Source organism: Cervus canadensis, chromosome 15 (assembly GCF_019320065.1).
Source record: "Cervus canadensis isolate Bull #8, Minnesota chromosome 15, ASM1932006v1, whole genome shotgun sequence".
Lineage (NCBI taxonomy): Eukaryota > Metazoa > Chordata > Mammalia > Artiodactyla > Cervidae > Cervus > Cervus canadensis.
The window spans coordinates 40,466,651-40,490,282 of record NC_057400.1 but is presented as its reverse complement, the minus strand read 5'-3'; the positions used below and the strand labels follow the sequence as shown (position 1 = coordinate 40,490,282).

Below are 23,632 nucleotides of genomic sequence, written 5' to 3'. Positions count from 1 at the left end.
GTTCAACTCCAAATTTACCCAGTTCTATTTTGGGGCATTAAAGTCTATATGTGCTTAATATCCCAGCCACCCTGCCATCCATGAGGTTTGAATAAAGTTCATCCTTTATGGAATGAACTTGATCCTCCTGCCTTACTTTTGGTCTCTCTCCAGAGAGGCTAATGTGCTGGCATAGTTCTGCCATTTGTCAGCCAGAAGTCTGGTTACACATTTGCTCGTCAATCTAAACCTAACCTATTCATACACGCACTTGGGGTTTCCTGTAAATCAACCAGACGTTCTGTCATTCACCAGCAATATCTCTCCATAGTGTTCTACACCCACGTGCCTTCGTGAACTATTCACTATGTTTGTGGAAGAAGCATTCAAATCAATGTGCTTTTTCAGGAATGGTGACACCAGAATGTTATAATCTGTTCATTACCACAAGGATAAATGATATTTCTGCCAAAGACTTTTGATAACGGGTACAGTAATGCATCTCAACACTTTCTGAAATTTAAAGGTCTGTCCTCAAAGGTAAGTAGGATAATGCATGACTAACAAAAGCAAATCCCAGATTCCGGAGCTAAACTGTCCTTGTCAGTGTACTTGATCGTTTCGAGCATACGCTGCCTTAGAAAGTTCATAATGTTATTTATATTCTCTTGATGTTAATGTCCAGGTAAGGCTGACCCCATGGTCTGTTAAAGGGCAGGTCCTTCTTAACTTAGCATGCTTTATTGTGGTGTTTCTTCTATTGGAATTCACACACACTTTTTAACAGTTGTGCTTCAGGAATCTGCTCTGGGTTAAGGATGATATTTCATAGAATTATCATTTCATCATTCATTAAAATATTTTAACATTCAGTTGATTTCTCTTCAGAAGCTTAAGATATTTGTTTCTGATTAGAGTAATTAGTTGTTAACATTGTTTTTAAAATAGGTGATTTGACTCTAGCCCTCACTAGCTCTTCTGGCATCTGCAAGAGGTACAAAGGAACTATGGAACTGGAAATTTAAGCAAGAGAAACAGCAGTTCTTATTGATACGTGTACCACATTGTGACGGCCAGTTAACGTCAGTGTTTCAGCATTGTAAAATGGTGTTTACGTGTAGAGCTAATTCATGAAAACTATGGATGGAATGAAGGGGGGAAAGCCTCCAATCTAGCATATCTTCAAAGAGCACATTTTATTCCCACAAGTGCCTGAAAATGCCTGGTGTCATTCCTATTCACTTTTGTATCGTTACTATTCACTTCAAGCACTTGGGGATATGAGTATCAGTGCTGTAAAAAAAAAAATCCAGTATCTGTGAAAATCCAAATAGCGTGTCCTCTAAAATTAAAGACTCACAGATAGAGCTGTATCATATTGGCTTTCAAGATGTCAAAAATGAACAGAATATACGTTCTGGTCAGAGAGTAATGGTGGTTCCTTACAGTTTCGGATTCTGAACAGGCTCAGCCGATCATCATTAAAGTTCTCAAGTCTGGGTTTCAAACATCAAGTTGCTTTTTTGATAGTATAAAGATTAGTGTCTACCGAAGTAAAATTCTGTGCCTTAGTGAAATGTAGAAATACCTTCCTTCCCAAGCCATCTCTCCTCTTCATTCCTGTTCCTTCCCAAGGCAGCAGTTTTCCTCTATCTGATGTACACCCTCTAGTGTTTCCTGGATGAAATACAGAAACTAAAGCTCAATTTACAAACAAAAAACATCATTGCAGTCTTGAAATATTATCCCCAGTTACCATACACTAAAGCAAACTTACCACCAGATGTTTTGACATGAACTTTAAGTGATTGCCAAAACTTTTTCAGCCGAGAGTCTCAAAGCTAAATTCTTGTATTCCAACTTCAGATCCCAAAAGAGGACATTGACTTCTACTCTGTTAAGTTTAGATTCCTTCCCTTAGAATTCTTATATTCTAATTAACGTTTATTGTGCTATGCAGAGCAGGGAGGTGTTCAGTGAGAACTAAAGCATGCCAGCAAGCATTTCTTCGACCTATTTTCCATGGGTAGAACTTACACTGAATTCTCCTAAGTTACTCAAGAATTTCAAGGTATTTTTGACTCAAGAGAAAAGTGATTAATTTTTTAAATGGCTTTACAGAAACTATGGGCATATTTTCCGCCATAGAAGCCCTTAGGTCAAACCAGAAAGAGTAGCCATTTGGGAAATGTATTCCTTATGAGCACTTTTTCTTGACAGAGAAGAAAATATATTTCCAAACCTGTCAGCTGCTGTCGCTGCTACTTTGGAAGCCAGCCACAGCTGATTGTGTGAGCTAACTATAGGCCAAGGTCATCTGGGGATCCACCCTGTTCACAGGGATGGCACCCACATCTCGCCAGGGCATGTGGCCTGCCAGTTCAGGCAGAACAGCCCAGGGAGCTATTTTCAGTTGGCCTTCCCACGAGAAGACCCTGGACTGTCCTTCATGCCACCAGCATCCAGTTCCATACTCAGCCATATTCTCAACCATAATCTGATCTCTTCTCTTCTTCACAATCTCTTTTGAGACTGGTATAACAGCTTGATAGATGCATCTAAACTTAACATTAACACTGATCTTCTGCTTAAACAGCACAAGGCTCATCACACACACGGCTCTGCTGTTGTGCTTTGCTCACGCGGTTGTGTCTCTTTGTGACCCCATGGACTGTAGCCCACCAGGCTGCTCTGTCCACGGAATTTATTCACCAGGTGAGGATACTGGAGTGGGTTGCCATTTCCTCCTCCAGGGGCATCTTCCTGACCCAGGGATCAAACGTCTCCCCTGTCTCTTGCACTGCAGACAGATTCTTTACCGCTGAGCCATCGGGGAAACATATATAGCTCTACTACATATAAAATTATTTCAAACAAGTGCCTGAGCGAGAAACTGCAGACGAATTTAGCCTCTTTCATTTCTATAGCCATCCACCACCCCCCATCCCTTGCAGGTCTAGTCCATTCAGATTCCCAAAAATCTGTTGTTGATCCTCTCCCCTTCCACGTTTCCTGTCATTACAGTTCACCCACGTTTGCTTAGACTTCTGCAGTAGCCTCCCAGTCGATCTTCCTGCCTCCAATCACCAATATTCTACCATAAGTTATCTTTCAAAACTATAAATCAGAATGTATAACTCTTCTGTTTAAAATCCTTCCATGTTTCTCCATCACCAATGAGATAAATTTTGACCTCACTACACCAGCATCCTTCAAGATCCAGAGAGTCTTGCCTACTTTTCCAGCTCATCCCTTATCATTTCCTTTATGCCATCTTTCCATCTCTGCTTTCATCACATAAATATAATCTATGTTTTGACCAAATTAATTACTTACTCTCCCCTAAGCCCACCATGCTCTTTCATGTCTCCAGAGCTGCCTAGTGATCTTATCTACCTAGTGAATTTCTAGTTTTCTCCCATTAGGATTCAGTTTGACCTTCACCTTTTGGATGGAGCTTCCCCTGACATGCTTCCAAAACTCCTTACACAGCTCACACACACAAACATATGTAGTTAGTCCCTTGATTCTCTGTAGGCCACTGTTTACTCTTTCTTCTTGTATCACTACACACACACACAGACACACACCTTGGACTCTCCAGTTAGACTACAAGGCTTTTAATGTAGGAAACTTATATTATTGATTTTTGTGTTCCCAGATGTTATTTGCCAGACCAGGGGTGGAGACAGTGAACAAGACAAACATAATCATTCCCTCCACAAAGCCTGCTGTTCAACCATCTCTCCATTGTCCCTTGAAGCCAACCTTTATAAAGGATTCTGTCTATCTGCACTGAGTATGCTCCTACCTGGCATCCCTCTGGGTTTGTGTGAGTCCTTGTAATTCATCATGGCTTCATTCAAGTCTTCTTGCCTTGCCTTTCTCTGACAGTGAGTGGATTATGAATTGGTTAAAGGACCATATCTAAGGATGCTGTGTACAGAACCAATGCTGATCGTAAGGAGGCTTCTAGAAGTACCACCAAGGCCTCTGTCATGCCTATATTTTGTGTCAATTGGAGGTTTTGATATACATAGAAAGCATATGCTTACTCCTTATGTGAACAAAGTGAAGATGGTTAAGAATGATATCCAATCACAGAATCAAGATGTATTGATTATCTCTTGCCACACAGCAAATCATACCAAAGTGAGGGGCTTAAAACAACAAACGTTTATTAATATTATCTCACAGTTTCTCTAGTGCAAAGAACTCAGACTATCCCTGTGAACAGACAGGGAAAATGCTCAGTCTTCACTAGGAAGACTCCAATCTGCTTGAGGGAAATGGAAGGACAAGACAAGTCTGAAGAAATCCACGGGAGAGAAATAGCAACATACTCCATGATAGGTATAGTGAAGAACAGCACTTTAGAAGAATTTTTTTTTTCTTTTTTTTTTTTTTTTTAATTTTTTTATTAGTTGGAGGCTAATTACTTCACAACATTTCAGTGGGTTTTGTCATACATTGACATGAATCAGCCATAGATTTACACTTATTCCCCATCCCGAATTTAAAGATATATCCTGGGCTCCCATTTTCACTTAGCAATCAGATAACAAGGCCCTTAGTAAGCAGCTGCTCCCTTGTGATAACCCACAAGCTCCAACTGAACACAGTCCTGACACTGCCTTGTAGCATGCAAATTGGCATTTACCCTATTGTCATCTTAGAGGGCTTTCCTGGTGAATCAGTGGTAAAGAATATGCCTGCAATGCAGGTGACATGGGTTCAATCCCTGGGTCAGGAAGATGGCCTGGAGAAGGAAATAGCAATCCACTCCAGTATTCTTGCCTGGGAAATCCCATGGTCAGAGGAGCCTGGCGGACTAGAGTCCATGGGGTCACAAGAGTCAAACGTGACTTAGGGACTTAAGTCCCTAAATCTTATAGAAGGGTTGAGAAAGATACCCCTGTCTCAATCAAAAATGTGAAAATTGAAGGTAGACCAACAAGGCTCTGACTTTGTGGAGGAGAGAATATGTTTGTGTATTACATACACAAGGGAAACAGTTATATATATATTTTTTTGTTTGTTTATTATTATTATTATTCATTTATTTTTATTAGTTGGAGGCTAATTACTTTACAATATTGTAGTGGTTTTTGCCATACATTGACATGAATCAGCCATGGATTTACATGTATTCCCCATCCCGATCCCCCCTCCCACCTCCCTCTCTACCCGATCCCTCTGGGTCTTCCCAGTGCACCAGCCCTGAGCACTTGTCTCATGCATCCAACCTGGGCTGGTGATCTGTTTCACCCTTGACAGTATACTTGTTTCAATGCTGTTCTCTCTGAACATCCCACCCTCGCCTTCTCCCACAGAGTCCCAAAGTCTGTTCTGTACATCTGTGTCTCTTTCTGTTTTGCATATAGGGTTATCGTTACCATCTTTTTAAAATTCCATATATATGCATTAGTATACTGTACTGGTGTTTATCTTTCTGGCTTACTTCACTCTGTATAATGGGCTCCAGTTTCATTCATCTCATTAGAACTGATTCAAATGAATTCTTTTTAATGGCTGAGTAATATTCCATGGTGTATATGTACCATAGCTTCCTTATCCATTCTTCTGCTGATGGGCATCTAGGTTGCTTCCATGTCCTGGCTATTATAAACAGTGCTTCGATGAACATTGGGGTGCACGTGTCTCTTTCAGATCTGGTTTCCTCAGTGTGTATGCCCAGGAGTGGGATTGTATTTTTAAGTATGTTAAGATGCTATTACTATTCAGCTTCATTCATTCATGTTGCCCACCTGGATCTGTTCTCATTTGAATTTTCCACTCTTCCAAGCTGTCTTTAGCTTGTAAGGTTTTACTTCTTGTTGCACCCTGCCCTTTATAAAAGATGGGGACTGATGAGTGCTGCCAGCAAATATTTGATTGACTAATTGACAGGGTCAAGTTTCTGTACGAAAAATAAATGTGAGGGAAAGGTCCCCCCTTCCTCATTTAGAGAATATTTTGTTAAACCCCAGTGGCCAATTCCTATCTCATCATTGTATTTTAAGCAGGGGACAGCTGGAGCTTACTGCCTGCAGCCTGCCCAGTCTTTATTCCTTCACTAAATGCAGGAAACAGCAGGACTCTGCATATAGCAGGCTCGTCAAAGACAAGCCACTGACATGGGCACTTAATAAGAATAGGCTCGCTGGCCCAGTGTTGGCTTTGGGGAGCCACATGCAGGCACATACTGAGGAGCGCTGTAAGCGGCCTTCTCCCGTCATCCTTTGGGGGTGGGAGGATGAGGAACAAGGCTCCTTCCATTTTATAACAAATGACCTATTTCAGTGAAATAAGAAAAGGAGGACAGCCATGCAGTCAGCCAGTCAGTTCTATGCCACGTTGTAGCGATGTTAGTATTTCATACCAGTAATTCTGTCTAACAGAAACTCATCTTGGCTTTTTCCCATTCCTTTTAGCAAGATTGCAGTTGTAAATCAGCCAGAGTGTCCTGGAGGCTGCTTCAGGTTGGTTGTTGTAAGCAGTCTAGGGAGTGGAATCTTCAGAATAATTTAGAATACGAGTCTAAGAGGGAAGGTCAGTTTTGCTATTTAGAATCAGAGCACTATGCCAAACTTGGCTTTGAAGGGATGTTCTAAATGTCGGTCTTGGAATCTGAATTTAGAATATCTAATAAAACACAACAATTCATGCTTTTACCCCCATGTGACTTAGATCAGGTTCTCAGTTCTGACCTCTGAGCCATCCTCTAAATTTGGGAGGCCACTTTAATAATAATCCATTTTGCATTGGTAAAGTCCCTTTTTAGTCATAAGAACAGCTTTATTCACAGCTCCAAGAGGACAACAGGGTGGGTGTTTTTGTGATCTGAAGGGCATTATGAACAGAAACTGAATTTGTAGAGAGAATTCAGGTCCTGGCCCTCTCTCTCCAGACTCTACCTATTTTCCTCCTCCTCCATCCAAAGTCCCCTGGCAGACACATTTCTACTCTATGTTTCTGTGAGTTGTTTTTTTGTTTGTTTTTTTTTAATGATTCCATAGATAAAAGATACCTTGCAGAACTTGTCTTTCTGTCTGGCTTATTTCACTTAGCGTAACACCCTCAAGGTCCATCCATGGTGTGGCCAGTGGGAGTGGTTCTTCCTTTCTCATGGCTGAATAATATTATAGTGTTTACATGGAACACATGTTCTTTGTCTGTTTACCTATTGATAGACACTTGGGTGGTTTCCACATACTAGCTATTGTGGATAATGCTCATGTGCAAATATCTTTTTTAAGTGCAGTTTTCTTTTCCTTTGGATAAATGTCCAGAAGTGGGATTGCTGCATTGTACGGTAATTTGATTTTTAATTTTTTTTGGTCTTACTTATCAATAACAGTGTGATCTTAGGCAAGTACCTTGACCTCCCTGGGCCTTTCCTTCTTTATATCTAAAATTAAGAGACAACGTTAATCAAGGAATAAATGAGAAAGCATTTTTTACAAATAATTTTATTTATTATATTTGGCTGGGCTGGGTCTTCATTGCTGCGTGGGCTTTTCTGTAGTTGCAGCGAGTGAGGGCCACTCTCTAGCTGCAGTGCATGGGCTTCTCATGGCAGCGGCTTCTCTTGCTGTGGAGCGTGGGCTCTAGGACACTCGGGCTTCAGTAGTTGCAGCTCCCAGGTTCTGGAGCACAGGCACAGTACGTGTGGTACACGGGCTTAGTTGTTCCACATGTGGGATCTTCCCAGACTAAGAATTGAACCCATATCTCCTGCATTGACAGGTGAATTCTTTACCACTGAGCCACCAGCAAGCTTAGATTTTTTTTTTTTTTTTAAGTATTAAGAAAGTGGAGTTAGAAACTGTAGTGCAGGGAAATGAATGGCTCAAATCGCTCAACTAGCAGCTGCAGACTCAAGACTGGAGTCTATGTTTCACGACCCAGAACTCAGCCTGGCAGCAGCTGCTGTGTTAACTGAATGCAGACATGTTTCCCTCTGAAGTCAGTCCCTCTGAGCTAGGAAAGGGTTGATATGAGACACAAATTAAGTAGAGCATAAAAGATCAGATTTACCCAATTCCGGGGACCCTCATCCATGTAGACTACAACCCTGGCAAGTCACAGACACACACAGGACTCAGTAGACATTCCTTACTGCAAAGAATTTAATGCAGGAATATCTATGATGGCCCCATGGTTGGGGAGCATAATTGAGGAGGGGACTTGGAAACACTCCATACAAAGAGCTACAACCCATAGATGTGGACTCCATTGCAACTCTCTGCCTAAACCTCCTGTTCTGGCCGGGGCCCTGGATCCTCAGCAGATTTGCCTTTTCCTTGGGTGCCTACGACTGCTCTGCCTCAGCCGGGTCACTACCGACCTACACAAAACACATCTCTCCCCTGCCGCACTGTTTCTCTAAAGACCCCCACTCTCTGTGGAGATAGAAGGAAAACTGAGATCCCCGGAGACAAAACACAGCCCCCTCCCATAAAAGCATCACTCTTGGCCAAACCCTCTCTAGCTTCTTATAGAAACCACTGAGAAAGTAAGAACACCTCAAGTAATACTTAACTCTGAGCCCACTGTTTTAATTATTAACATTTGGCAGCCAAAGGAAGCAAACAATAGCACTTCATCCAGACACTGAAGAAGGAAAAAGGAACTTCTCATACCCTGGTCTTTATAAGCTGCTTGAGCAATCACTTTGAACAAGCACATGCAGCCTTCACACATACCAGCAAATGCTCCAAAGTGGGATGATGGGTTCATTCACTCTGCAAATATTTATTGAACTCCACACACTTCCAGGTGCTAGGAATACACCAGAGAACAAACAGACAAGAATCCCTGTTCCTGTGGAGCTTATATTCTAGTGAGAGGTAGAGGAGGCACTTTTTTTTTTTTTGAATTATAATTGTTTACAATATTGTATTAGTCTCAGGTATATAGCAAAGTGATATATACATATATATATATATTTATGTATACACACACACACACACGCACACACATATATATTCATATGTATATTGTTGTTGTTTAGTCGCTAAGTCATGTCTGAGTCTTTGCAACCCCATGGACTATAGCCTGCCAGACTCCTCTGTCCATGGAATTTCCCAGGCAAGAATACTGGAGTGGGTTGCCATTTCCTTCTACAGGGGATCTTCCCAACCCAGGGATCAAACTTGTGTCTTCTGCATTGGCAGGAGGATTCTTTACCACTGAGCCACTGGGAAGCCCATATATGTGTATGTATATATACATATATTCCTTTTCAGATTCTTTTCCATTGAAGTTATTACAAACAAGATATTACAAGATATTGAATATAGTTCCTTGTGCTATAAATTCTTATTATCTACTTTACATACAATAATGTCTATCTATCAATCCCATTGCTGTTGTTCAGTCACTCAGTTGTGTCCAACTCTTTGCAACCCCATGAACTGCAGCATGCCAGGCTTTCCTGTCCTTCATCATCTTCTAGAACTTGCTCACACTCACGTCTATTGAGTCAGTGATGCCATCCAACCATTTCATCCTCTGTCATCCCCTTCTCCTCCTTTCCCAGCATCAGAGTCTTTTCTAATGAGTCAGCTCTTTGTATCAGGTGACCAAAGTATTGGAGCTTATCCCAAATTAATCCTTCACCCTCTACTTTTCCCTTTTGGTAATCATAAGTTTGTTTTCTAAGTCTGTGAATCTGTTTCTGTTTTGTAAATAAGTTCATTTGTATTATTTTTTTAAGACTCCACGTATAACTGATATCATAGGATAGATGTCTTTCTCGGTCTAACTTCATTTAGTTTGATAATCTCTAGGTCCATCCACATTGCTGGAAATGGCATTATTTTATTCTTTTTATGGCTGGGTAATATTCCACTATGGGGGCTTCCCAGGTGGCTCAGTAGTAAAGAATCTGCCTGCCAGTGCAGGAGACACAGGAGATATGGATTCGACCCCTGTGTCAGGAAGATCCCCTGGAAAAGGAAATGGCAAGCCACTCCACTATTCTTGCCTGGGAAATCTCATGGACAGTGGAGCCTGGTGGTCAGGGGTCCCAAAGAGTTGGACATGACTTAATGATTAAATAACAACAAATATTCCATTGTATGTTTATACCATATCTTCTCTATCCATTCATCTTTTGATGGACATGTAGGTTGTTTCCATGTCTTAGCTATTGTAAATATTGCTGATATGAATATTGGGGCACATGTGTCTTTTCAAATTAGAATTTTTATTTTTTCTGGATATGTGCCCAGGAGTGGGATTGCTGGATGAAATGGTAGCTCTATTTTCACTTTCTTAAGGAACTGCCATATTGTTTCCCATATTGGTTGCACCAACTTACATTCCCACCAACAGTGCAGAAAGGTGCTTTTTTCTCTTCACCCTCTCTAGCGTTTATTATTTGTAGACATACAGGTGGTCAATAGGCAGGTGAAAAGATTCTCAACATTGCTAATGATTAGAGAAATGCAAATCAAAACTACAATAAGGTATTATCTCACATTGATCAGAATGGCCGTCAGCAAAAAGTCTACAAATAATAAATGCTGGAGAGGAGGCAAACATGTAACAACACAATAAATAAGGAAATTATATAGTATGTTAAAGTGAAAGGGAAATTCTAATTTGAAAAGACACATGCGCCCCAATATTCATACCAGCACTATTTACAATAGTCAAGACATGGAAACAACCTAAATGGCAGTCAATGTTGACATTAATAAGAGGGTAAACTTTTAACAGAGACCTAAAGGAAAAGAAGAATGTAGCCAAGTGGATTATCTGGAAAGCAGGGCTATACACAGAGCAGCCAGTGCAAAGATCCTGAGGTAGGAGCTAGAATGTTGGTGGAACATTAAAGAAGCTGCTATGTCTGGAATGAAGTGGGTGTGAAATAAAATAGAGGAAATGAGGTCACAGAGGAAACAATGGACAGATGAGTGGAACTTGATGTGTGTTAGTCACTCGTGTCCAACTCTTTGTGACCTCATGGACTAGCCTGCTGGGCTCCTCTGTTCATGGGATTTCCCAGGCAAGAATACTGGAGTGGGTTGCCTTGGAGAAGTATTTCCTTCTCCAAGGGATTTTCCCAACCCAGGGATCGAACTTGGGTCTCCTGCATTGGCAGATGGACTGTTTACCATCGGAGCTACCACGGAAGCCCAAGTGGAACTCTCTAGGCTCACGTACAAGCTTCGCTTTCCTTTAGAGAAACCGAACCACTGGTGCCTTTGGAGCAGGGGTGTAACACCACCTGCCTTGGGTTTTTATAGGATCCCACTCCGACTGCTGTGTGGTGTCTTTGTTAAATGCTCAGTTAAGGCCTCAGGGATAGGGCCTTGTACACTTTTACTTGTTTTCCTCAAAGATGTTCCAAGTTGGTGGATTTCCATGCTGACACACAACAGCATCCCCCACTGAACTGAACTTTCCCACATCCTCCAACATGAGTCCCCACCCACCAGGAAGCTTAGTCTCAGCCTCTTCCATCCCAGCATCACGTGGAGATGGACAAAGAAAGGGAGGAATCTTCTCTTCCCCCTCTGTTTGCCAACTTCTCAATAATTCCAACTCCACCTAGCGAGATCCATTAGAGCTAATTAACGACCCTGTTTTCAGGAGGTGTCTCCTCACGATGATTAATTCTGGGTCAGAGACAGAAAGCTTGTTCCATTATAGTTCTTTTTAAAAAATTATTATTATTCAGGCTTCTAATGCCGGCATGAACTGCGGGTGAATTTCTGAAGTCATGTTACTTAGCTGTCACAACTAGTAATAGAAAAATTCAATTTATAAAGAATTAGGAGAGGCAGGAGAGGCATGCTCTTCGGTTTAGAACAAAGGAGATCAATCCTGACACAATGGCAGCATGACATTCGTGGACTTTGAAGATTCTAGGCTTCCTCTTCATTAATTAGAGAGAATCAAGAGTTCTGGTGGTTAATTATTTGCAGAAATTGTGCTCTGCAAAAGCAGATGCCAACTCACACCAGCCGCCTCCAGCTGCAGCTCTGCATGATAATTAAACTGCATGTCAGTCCTAACCTCAATCTGGGTGGGTAAATAAACCCTCCATTGGCCACTACCATCCTCCACCCCTCGGGTTTAGATGGGGTCATGTGACTTCCTGACACAGGGACCACAGGAGGCTGACACTGTTCTAAATGGATTACCCTGGAGAGGTAGTACTTTTAAATCCACATCCAGAAACATAAGATCAAAGTTACCTACAACCTGTTCCTACAAAGCACATGTTGGAGGGGTGGGTTGAGAGCAATTTGCATCAAGGTCAGTTGGTGCACTTGGATTGTTGCTGTTGTTACCATTGTTGTTACAGAGTTGAGTAATCAATTCTCTTTTAAAAAACAACTTGAATTGTTCTTAATTTTTTATTTACAAGAGAAATATACATCCTTCATATGAAATTCAAGCTATGTAGAACTGTGTGCATGAATGCTAAGTCGCTTCAGTCGTGTCTGACTCTTGGCAACCCTGTGGACTGTAGCCCTCCAGGCTCCTCTGTCCCTGGGATTCTCCAGGCAAGAATACTGGAGTGGGTTGCCATGCCCTGGGGGAGGGGAAACAGGACCCAGTACTGCTCTTCCAGAAATAGAAATGCAGCTAAAGTTAGCCCAGGGCGTCCTGTTCCCTCAGTAGCAGAAGACAGAGCCTCATCTCTAATCTGCCCTTTCAGGCATCAGTTTCTTGGGGGAGGTTTATCCAGAGGACTTCAGATCTCAAACTGCACAGAGCCTTGAGTGTCTGATTGGCATTCAGGAAGCGCCATGAGTGGCGAGATGAGAGTGGCTGCCTGGCAGGCCTTTCCCCAAATACCCAGTTTGCCTTGGGTGGTTTGACATTTACTGGCATTAAGATCCTTTGGCTGTTTCACAGTCCATTTATTTAAGGTATTTGAAACTCTCTCTGCAGAACAGTTAAGGTTATAATATTAGCCTGGCTGACATCAGACCCTCTCTTGGGTTACCAAGGTTATTCTGAACACTTAGAGGTTACCCAACTTTAAATAGCAGTAGCAAGTTTTGTCCATATCTTGATTACAGCATTTATTATACTCCTTTGTAATTATTTGGCTATTCGACTTGGCTCCCCCACTAGAGAGTTACCTCCTTAGGGCAATGAATGTGTTTTAAGCATCTTGGTGCTGCCACCTCCTAGCTGTACATGGGATACAGGTTTCAGGCCAACCCTGTTTTACTGGGCTTTTATTATACAGTATTTGTTTGTTTGTTGGCAGGTTTTTTGGTGGTGGCGGTGGTTGTTTGTTTCAATGTACATAACTTGACATAGGTCAGTTTTGTATATCAACTTGCTACACTACAGTACCCAGTGGTTTAATTAGACACTAATCGGAGTATTTCTATGAAGATATTTGGTAAGCGGGATTATCCTTTACAACCAGTTGACGTTTTTATTCTCTTTTATTTTTTAAATTATGAAAGTATGCATGGTGGGCTACAGTCTATGGGATTGCAAAGAGTTGGACATGACTGAGCTACTAACACACACATGATAACACATTTACAGGAGGCTTGGAAAATACAGAAAAAAGTTACATATAGTTCTGCTATATATTACAAATATTTTTAAGTAGATAAATTAAGATTTTTAGTTGGTGTTTCAATATCAAGCTCTCAAAAATTAATGGAATGAATATACAGAGAAGTAGAAGGATATAGTAGACCTGAAAAGCATTTCAACATAATTAAGATATATACAATTTTCACACAACAGTAGGATACAAATTCTATTCAAGTTCCCATAAACTATAAACTAGAAGACACTGGAACATATCCAGGGACATAAAACAAGGTACAAAAATGTCATGACCTAAAGAAATTGAAATCATACAGAGTCTGTTCTCTTACCACTGTGGAATTATGTTAGAAATCAACATCAAAAGATATTTGAAAATAACCCACATATTTTCAAGTGCAATGTGACGTTTACTGAGATCTTTGACTTAGCCATTGAAAGTCTCAATAAAGTTAGAAGACTGAGGAAAGACAACAAGTTATTGCAGAGAAGAAAGCATTTAAATGAGAAACTAGTTTCAAAATGAGAAATTAATATCAAAGATACTTTAAAAACCCCATGTATTTGGAAAACAACCATTTGATTTTAAATAAAAGAAATTACTTCCAATAATGTGGGTAGGCCTGACCAGCCAGCCTTAAGAGTAAAACTGAAATTTTCTGGAGAAGAAAAACTGACTCAAGTATCCAGGTCTGCCTGAGTTTCCAGGCTGCCAGCCTGCCCTATGCATTTGGATTTGCCAGCCGCCACAACTGTGTGGTGCTGGAGAAAACTCTCGAGAGTCCCTTGGACTGCAAGGAGATTAAACCAATCTTAAAAGAAATCAACCCTGAATATTCATTGGAAGGATAATGCTGAAGCTGAAGCTCCAATACATTGACCACTTGATGGGAAGAGCTGACTCTTTGGAAAAGACCCTGATACCGGAAAGGACTGAGGGCAGGAGAAGAGGGCAAGAAAGGATGAGGTAGTTGAATGACATCACCAACTCAATGGACATGAGTTTGAGCAAACTCCAGTAGCTAGTAAAGGACAGGAAGCCTGGTGTGCTGCAGTCCATGGGGTCACAAAGAGTTGGACACAACTGAGCGACTGAACAACAACTGTGTGAGTCCATTGAATACCTTTATATAAATAAATAAAATCTTCTGTTGAGAAGATTGAAAATCTTGAAATCTGTTGAAAATCTCCAGAGAACCCTGACTGATATAATATACAAAAATGTATGTAAAACACACCATTTATCTATCTACTGATTCTTCTATCTACTTATTTATTTATCTGCTTTTTAAGTTGGGTCACTCAACAAATCATTTTTGAGTGCCTGCCACACGCCAGGTGTTGTGCTCAGTCCTGGCCCTAAATCTCAAAGAATGGCTTCCTTTAAGGCAAGCCCAGGGTCATACTGGAGGTTTCCTAAGGAAACACAGCCAGTCTAGAATCTTCAGGAACTAGACTCAGACGGTGAGTCACCTGCAGCTGCCATGGCCTGGGGCAGGGCCAGCCTGGGCTGGCAAAGAGCCAAGAAGGAACAAAACACTTTTTCCCAGGCATCCAGGGACAGAAAGGAAGAAAAGAAAAGACACCAAGCTTGGGAGGTGGAGAGATGTTCAGGGTGGATTTTCTTGCCACGGGCAATCTTGAGGCTGGAAAAACTTTCCTTCTCACAGACACCAATTGCCAACAATTTCCTTTCCTGGTGTCATAAGATGACCTCACCATGACCTCACTTCCTCTCCAGGATCCCTGAGGATTTCTCATCAGCCCAGAAGCTTCCAGAAGGGCTGGCTGCAGGCTCTGTCATCACACCTTTGGCCCAGAGAAGCAGCTGGGTGGTGGGGGCAGGGAGAAGAGCAGGGAGAGCCTTAGCTCTTTGCAGTTTCTCCAAGAGTGGAACCGTTTCAATGACCGTGACAAGAAAATGCTGATGTTTGTAAGTCTCAGTGCGAAGATGTAGAAGGCAGTGTGAGCACCAGCCAGAAGGTCCAAAGAGAAGGTCATCAGAGGTATAATAGCATTTTACAAAGCCAGGTCCTGCCCTGACCAGATATACACCCTGCCAGTCCCAGGGCTTTCTCAGCAGAGAGAATATGGCACATTTTCCTTCCTCTTCCTAGAGGATAGTAGCAAGAAGTGAAGGCAAACCTTGGATTATGTGTCCCAAGGGACAGGCAGTACTGGTAAGCCCGCATAGCATTGTTTATAGATGAGAAAAAAAAATGTCACCTTCTTCAAGACACTTGACTGCTGTCTGCCATAAAATGGTCTTCATCAATACACATCTCTACGATGAAGCTATGGGCGCCCCTGGTGGCTCAGACGGTAAAGAATTTGCCTGCAATGCTGTAGACCTGAGTTCGATCCCTGGGTTGGAAAGATCCCCTAGAGGAGAGCATGGCAACCCACTCCACTATTCTTGCCTGGAGAATCCCCATGGACAGAGGAACCTGGTGGGCTACAGTCCATGGGGTCACAAAGAGTCGGACACATCTGAGCGACTAAGCACACAGCACGATGAAGAGGATTGAAAGGTCTTCCTTGGAGTTCTACAAGACACAACCCTTCTTGTGGCCCTGGGACTATCTGGGCTTCCTCTTGGGAGCTCCAGCCTCAAGCTGTTGCGGTTTCCTTTATCTCAGGGAGCTGCTGCCTTGCGGTCTTGCCCTATTTAACAGGGAGGCCTTTGCGAGCCCAGATCTCTCCCTAAAGCAAACTTAATCCTCCTGGCTTTCCCTGAGGCTGGCAGGGCTACCCGCCTGGCAACCTGTGGTAGAATTTTCTAGGTTCCCACAATCATCTGACTCTTGTTTGCAAGTGCTTCTTCTATCTTCCCAGCATAGTTATTCATCTAAGACTCTCAAGAAATTTAACACTTCCTTAGTAGCAGTAGCTGAAAAAGATGCCGCTAATTTTGATGGCACATCAGTCCAGAGTGAAGCCTAGAAGGGTGAGGGGCAGACCGGGTGTCCCCACTCCACTCTCTCTCCTGGGTTCATCCCAGGGATGCAAGTGGTGGGTGAGTCACACTCCTGACACAGCTCTGGCTGTGGACAGGCCACTCAGACTCCTCTGGCCTCCAGTGGCCTCAGTGCTGAGGGCACATAGGCCCACAGATACCCTCCTCTCAGCTTTGACTTGATCAGCCTAGACTCTGTCACCATTATCATTTTGAGAGAGAAACAGGGTGCTCACCTGCTTCTGATCCCACACTCCGGAACAATGCCCACTTTTGTGGTCTGGGCTGGAGGAGGAGGCCTAGCGCAGCTTGAGGAAGACTTGACTCCGGGTTAAAGGGTCCCTTTCTGGGGTCCTGCAGGCTGGTCAGGCACCAAACCCTTTCCTCTTTCCTGCTGAGTCTCTGGCTACCACAGTCCTTGCTCATATTGTCTGACAGACACTTTCCATCTTCTATTCCTGGCCTGACAGGCTTGTGAGTAAGAGGAAAAGAAAAACTACCTGGATGCATGTGTGTGCCCTTGGCAAAATGCTGCCGCCTTCTCTCTCCAAATATACAAGGCTGTTCTCTGTGCTTATAACTCATTCCCAGGAGGGGCCTTGCCCCCCAGGCTTCTGAAGGAATCACTGCAAAGGAGTAAGCCATATAGAAGCTTTCACAAGTGGCTGGGACAGAGCTCACAGGTACCGGTACCATTTTTGAACATCCTCCCACACAGGAAGGCGACAGGGACGTGAATGGCTCCCTAACTGGGTGATCGGAGATGATTTGAGATGTTGATCAATTCCTGCTTCATAAAGTTTCTTGAGAACTTTTAATGAGATAAGGCACATGAAGTGATTGGTGCACAGTGAGTACAAAATGAGCCCTGATTTCACTCTTAGAAACGTTTCATGTAAAGGTGAGCGACAGAGAGGCCCGTGTGACATATATCACTAGAGTGAGGGCTAAGAGCAGGAACCCTGGGAACAGGACCCTGGGCTTGAAGCCCTCATCTGCCACTTCGTGGTCGTGTGCATTCAATAGATCTCTCCACTTCTGTGTTCCCCTACCTGTGAAATGGGGCTGTTGCTAACAAAGCTTTTCTCATAGGACTTTTTCTGAGGATTAAGTGAATCCTAGAGCAGTGCCAGGTATGGAAGGAGTATACACACATATGTTGATGGTTTTTATGCTATGCTATTATGCTATGCTTATGCTAACTCACTTCATTTCTGTCTGACTCTTTGTGACCCCATGGACTGTAGCCCACCAGGCTCCTCCGTCCATGGGATTTCCCGGGCAAGAATACTGGAGTGGGTTGCCATTTCCTCCTCCAGGAGATCTTCCTGACCCAGGGATCGCACCCACGTCTCCTACATCTCCTGCTCTGGCAGGTGTTCTCTTCCCTAGCACCACCAGGGAAGCCCTGTTGCTATGCTTACTGTTGATTATTCCATTTCTGCATGTGGGCGCGTTGCCATGCCATCACAGTTCATTCCTTAATTTATTTCACAAATATTCTTGCACGCATCCAGGGTAACATCGTAAAATTCTGCACTGCAGGATTTAATTTTTCAGGGTATTAATAGGTGCTTTGTGGGGAAAGAATGGTTCAGCAAAGAAATATGTGATTCTTTGGCTTAATGATGCTAAACAGGTATTTTTACTGCAGGATTTCACAGGACATTTAACATGCTGAACACACTGCAGGCAGAAGCCTTTTCCCCCTATAGTCCCTCCCAAGTCTGGGAAGTGCTGGCCTAGAATCAGGTAAAAAATAAGTCATTAAGCCTCTTTGGCTATCAGCATTGCAGAGAAGAGCATATGAACAGTGCTGGCAGGAAGAGCAGAGAGTTGAAGAGTCAGGAACAGCCAGGCTGGCAGGAACTCAGCAGGACTAGCCTGGGAAGGACAAAAGCTACATTGCTGGGAGTTAGCGACACCCCGAGACAAAGCAGGCTATAGTTCAGAACAAGTAGAATATAAAAGTAAGGGGGAACAAGAAGCCTATGTTAGCTACCATTTCATTCTTTCTCCTGATCCTGAAGTATCTACTATACCCCCCACACACTGCCCTGGACAGGAATGCCCCACGTACCCAGGAGGGCAGTACACTCACTAATGGGGCCAGCAGGCAGGAAGACGGGGCTCTGTGGAAAAAGCAGAGGATGAAGAGCTTCAGGGGCTTGGCAGGGGAACATGCTCCAGGCAGGGGCTGGAGAAAGGCCTCCAAGAGGATGTTCTTTGAGCTGAGTCTTTAAAAATGCTTATTATGTTAGATGGAAGTGATTAGAGGGGTGTTTTGGGTACAAGAGGTCCCTTGAGCAAAAATGAAACAATGTTGGTTAGAGCTGGGGACAGATGAACCGCAAACTTGGTTAGGGCGCATGGGGACAGGGCAGGGACAGCCACGAGTCCAGACAAGACTGTGGAGAGCCAAGGAGGCCATGCCTACATGCGTCATTCTTTCAACAAATATTTATTGAGCACTTACTATGCGCCAGGCATCACACCAAGTGCTTAGGGATAGGACAGTGACAGAACAAAGCTCCTGTTCTCATAAAGCTTATAATCCTGGCGTAGAGAAAAGCAGTAAACAAATAAATGTATATCACAAATCAGGTAGCAATAGGTGCTATAAAGCAAAGTAAAGCAGGGCTGGGAAATAGAGACTGAATGGGATGCTATTTTAGATGGGGTGGCCAGGGGTGACTAAAAAGAGATAACACTTGAACAGAAACCTCACTCACTTCCTGAATAAAATGAGAGGGTCAGCCATGCAAAGGAGCAGAGAAAAATTATGTTCCCAGCGGAGGGGACAGTCAGTGTGGAGGTCTGAGGTGGTGTGTATGTGGACAGTCCTAGAGTGGGCTGTGGGAGGGGACAGAAGGGAAGGACGTCTCTGAGGCCAGATGGGTAGCTGCAAGAACCCTGCATTTTATTTGAGGTGTAATGGGATCTGGGGGCTTATTTTGCTGGCAATCGGGGTATTGAAGGTCTTGGAGCAAAAGGGTACCCGAGCAATATGATGTGAGCTGTTGTGTCAGGTCAATGGCGTTCCTGTTTGAGGGGCAAGAAGCAATCTGACACAGACATGTCATGCTACAGTCTGAAGTCAAGGGACACTCCAGCTGAAGTGGACATAGAGTCCACAGCCCCAGCCCTTCCCTTGCCTCCACGTACACACCACCTCAGACCTCCACACTGACTGTCCCCTCCGCTGGGAACATAATTTCTCTGCTCCTTTGCGTGGCCGACCCTCTCATTTTATTCAGGAACTGAATGAGGTTTCTGTTCAAGTGTTATCTCTTTTTAGTCACCCCTGGCCACCCCATCTAAAATAGCACCCCATTCAGTCTCTATTTCCCAGCCCTGCTTTACTTTGCTTTATAGCACCTATTGCTACCTGATTTGTGATATACATTTATTAGTTTACTGCTTTTCTCTATGCCAGGATTATAAGCTTTATGAGAACAGGAGCTTTGTTCTGTCACTGTCCTATCCCTAAGCACTTGGTGTGATGCCTGGCGCATAGTAAGTGCTCAATAAATATTTGTTGAAAGAATGACGCATGTAGGCATGGCCTCCTTGGCTCTCCACAGTCTTGTCTGGACTCGTGGCTGTCCCTGCCCTGTCCCCATGCGCCCTAACCAAGTTTGCGGTTCATCTGTCCCCAGCTCTAACCAACATTGTTTCATTTTTGCTCAAGGGACCTCTTGTACCCAAAACACCCCTCTAATCACTTCCATCTAACATAATAAGCATTTTTAAAGACTCAGCTCAAAGAACATCCTCTTGGAGGCCTTTCTCCAGCCCCTGCCTGGAGCATGTTCCCCTGCCAAGCCCCTGAAGCTCTTCATCCTCTGCTTTTTCCACAGAGCCCCGTCTTCCTGCCTGCTGGCCCCATTAGTGAGTGTACTGCCCTCCTGGGTACATGGGGCATTCCTGTCCAGGGCAGTGTGTGGGGGGTATAGTAGATACTTCAGGATCAGGAGAAAGAATGAAATAGGCTTCTTGTTCCCCCTTATTTTTATATTCTACTTGTTCTGAGCAACAGCCTGCTTTGTCTCAGGGTGGCACTTCCCTTGCCTTCCTCAGGGACCCTGAGGGACCCTCAGGACTCAGCATCAGTGAGGTGGCTGGGCCAGGCATATAACCCAGAGGAGAGAGTCTGGGAGCTTAGGCTGAGGTAACGGGAGTGGAAATGAAGCAGAGTTGAAGAAGCAAACCTGGTCTATTCAACTTACCCCTCTCAGCTAAGGAGCTGCCTATGCTGTGCGCCAGAAAGAAATAAGCGTATTTCAGAGATATGCCAAGAGAGACTCTCTTTCGCACATGCCAAAGAGGTAGCCATCTTTCTTTAATGTTGATTTATTTAGTTGGCTGCGTCAGGTCTTAGTTGTGAGCTCAGGCTCACTGTTGTGGTATATGGGCTCTAGCGCACATAGGCTTACTCGCTCCATGGAATGTGGGAGCTCATTAGTAGTTCCCCAACCAGGATCGAACCTGCATCTTCTGCATTGGAAGGCAGATCCTTAACCACTGGACCACCAGGGAAGTTCCCAGATGACCATCCTTAGGATTCAGCAGAGATGGTTTTTTCTTCTGGATAAGTGGTCTGCATAGAGATGAGAAAAACTTCTGAGTAATTTCTAACTGATGGCAGGATACTATCAGATGTTTGGAATGAACTCTTCTTCCCTCTCCCCACATAAGACAAATGCACCTGCTGTTCTTTCTGCCTTGGATGCTCCACATCAGATATCTGCATGGCTGAGGCTTCACCGCCTCCAGGTTTCACTCAAACATCTCCTCTCAGCGAGGACTTTTTTTTTTTTTGGTTTAATGTGTTTTTTTTTTTTTTTTTTAATTAGTTGGAGGCTAATTACTTCACAACATTTCAGTGGGTTTTGTCATACATTGATATGAATCAGCCATAGATTTACACGTATTCCCCATCCCGATCCCCCCTCCCACCTCCCTCTCCACCCGATTCCTCTGGGTCTTCCCAGTGCACCAGGCCCAAGCACTTGTCTCATGCATCCCACCTGGGCTGGTGATCTGTTTCACCATAGATAATATACATGCTGTTCTCCCGAAACATCCCACCCTCACCTTCTCCCACAGAGTTCAAAAGTCTGTTCTGTATTTCTGTGTCTCTTTTTCTGTTTTGCATATAGGGTTATCGTTACCATCTTTCTAAATTCCATATATATGTGTTAGTATGCTGTAATGTTCTTTATCTTTCTGGCTTACTTCACTCTGTATAATGGGCTCCAGTTTCATCCATCTCATTAGGACTGATTCAAATGAATTCTTTTTAACGGCTGAGTAATATTCCATGGTGTATATGTACCACAGCTTCCTTATCCATTCATCTGCTGATGGGCATCTAGGTTGCTTCCATGTCCTGGCTATTATAAACAGTGCTGCGATGAACATTGGGGTGCACGTGTCTCTTTCAGATCTGGTTTCCTCAGTGTGTATGCCCAGAAGTGGGATTGCTGGGTCATATGGCAGTTCTATTTCCAGTTTTTTAAGAAATCTCCACACTGTTCTCCATAGTGGCTGTACTAGTTTGCATTCCCACCAACAGTGTAAGAGGGTTCCCTTTTCTCCACACCCTCTCCAGCATTTATTGCTTGTAGACTTTTGGATAGCAGCCATCCTGACTGGCGTGTAATGGTACCTCATTGTGGTTTTGATTTGCATTTCTCTGATAATGAGTGATGTTGAGCATCTTTTCATGTGTTTGTTAGCCATCTGTATGTCTTCTTTGGAGAAATGTCTGTTTAGTTCTTTGGCCCATTTTTTGATTGGGTCATTTATTTTTCTGGAATTGAGCTTCAGGAGTTGCTTGTATATTTTTGAGATTAATCCTTTGTCTGTTCTTCATTTGCTATTATTTTCTCCCAATCTGAGGGCTGTCTTTTCACCTTACTTATAGTTTCCTTTGTAGTGCAAAAGCTTTTAAGTTTCATTAGGTCCCATTTGTTTAGTTTTGCTTTTATTTCCAATATTCTGGGAGGTGGGTCATAGAGGATCTTGCTGTGATTTATGTCGGGGAGTGTTTTGCCTATGTTCTCCTCTAGGAGTTTTATAGTTTCTGGTCTTACATTTAGATCTTTAATCCATTTTGAGTTTATTTTTGTGTATGGTGTTAGAAAGTGTTCTAGTTTCATTCTTTTACAAGTGGTTGACCAGTTTTCCCAGCACCACTTGTTAAAGAGGTTGTCTTTTTTCCATTGTATATCCTTGCCTCCTTTGTAGAAGATAAGGTGTCCATAGGTTCGTGGATTTATCTCTGGGCTTTCTATTCTGTTCCATTGATCTATATTTCTGTCTTTGTGCCAGTACCATACTGTCTTGATGACTGTGGCTTTGTAGTAGAGTCTGAAGTCAGGCAGGTTGATTCCTCCAGTTCCATTCTTCTTTCTCAAGATTACTTTGGCTATTCGAGGTTTTTTTGTATTTCCATACAAATTGTGAAATTCTTTGTCTAGTTCTGTGAAAAATACCGTTGGTAGCTTGATAGGGATTGCATTGAATCTATAGATTGCTTTGGGTAGAATAGCCATTTTGACAATATTGATTCTTCCAATCCATGAACACGGTATGTTTCTCCATCTGTTTGTGTCCTCTTTGATTTCTTTCATCAGTGTTTTATAGTTTTCTATGTATAGGTCTTTTGTTTCTTTAGGTAGATATACTCCTAAGTATTTTATTCTTTTTGTTGCAATGGTGAATGGTATTGTTTCCTTAATTTCTCTTTCTGTTTTTTCATTGTTAGTATATAGGAATGCAAGGGATTTCTGTGTGTTAATTTTATATCCTGCAACTTTACTATATTCATTGATTAGCTCTAGTAATTTTCTGGAAGAGTCTTTAGGGTTTTCTATGTAGAGGATCATGTCATCTGCAAACAGCGAGAGTTTCACTTCTTCTTATCCTATCTGGATTCCTTTTACTTCTTTTTCTGCTCAGATTGCTGTGGCCAAAACTTCCAACACTATGTTGAATAGTAGTGGTGAGAGTGGGCACCCTTGTCTTGTTCCTGATTTCAGGGGAAATGCTTTCAATTTTTCACCATTGAGGGTGATGCTTGCTGTGGATCTGTCATATATAGTTTTTATTATGTTGAGGTATGTTCCTTCTATTCCTGCTTTCTGGAGAGTT

The 23,632-nt window shown here is 42.9% G+C and overlaps 1 protein-coding gene across 3 annotated transcripts in view; it reads left to right on the top strand.

Moving 5' to 3' along the window:
* Nucleotides 1-224: 224 nt before the first annotated feature.
* Nucleotides 225-23,632, top strand: part of ITGB6 (integrin subunit beta 6) — a 144,612-nt gene continuing 121,204 nt past the window's right edge. For all 3 annotated transcript variants that reach the window (XM_043488318.1, XM_043488317.1, XM_043488316.1), the window contains exon 1: nt 225-519. The gene's annotated coding sequence lies outside the window, so the exon portion shown is untranslated. The remainder of the gene's footprint in view (nt 520-23,632) is intronic.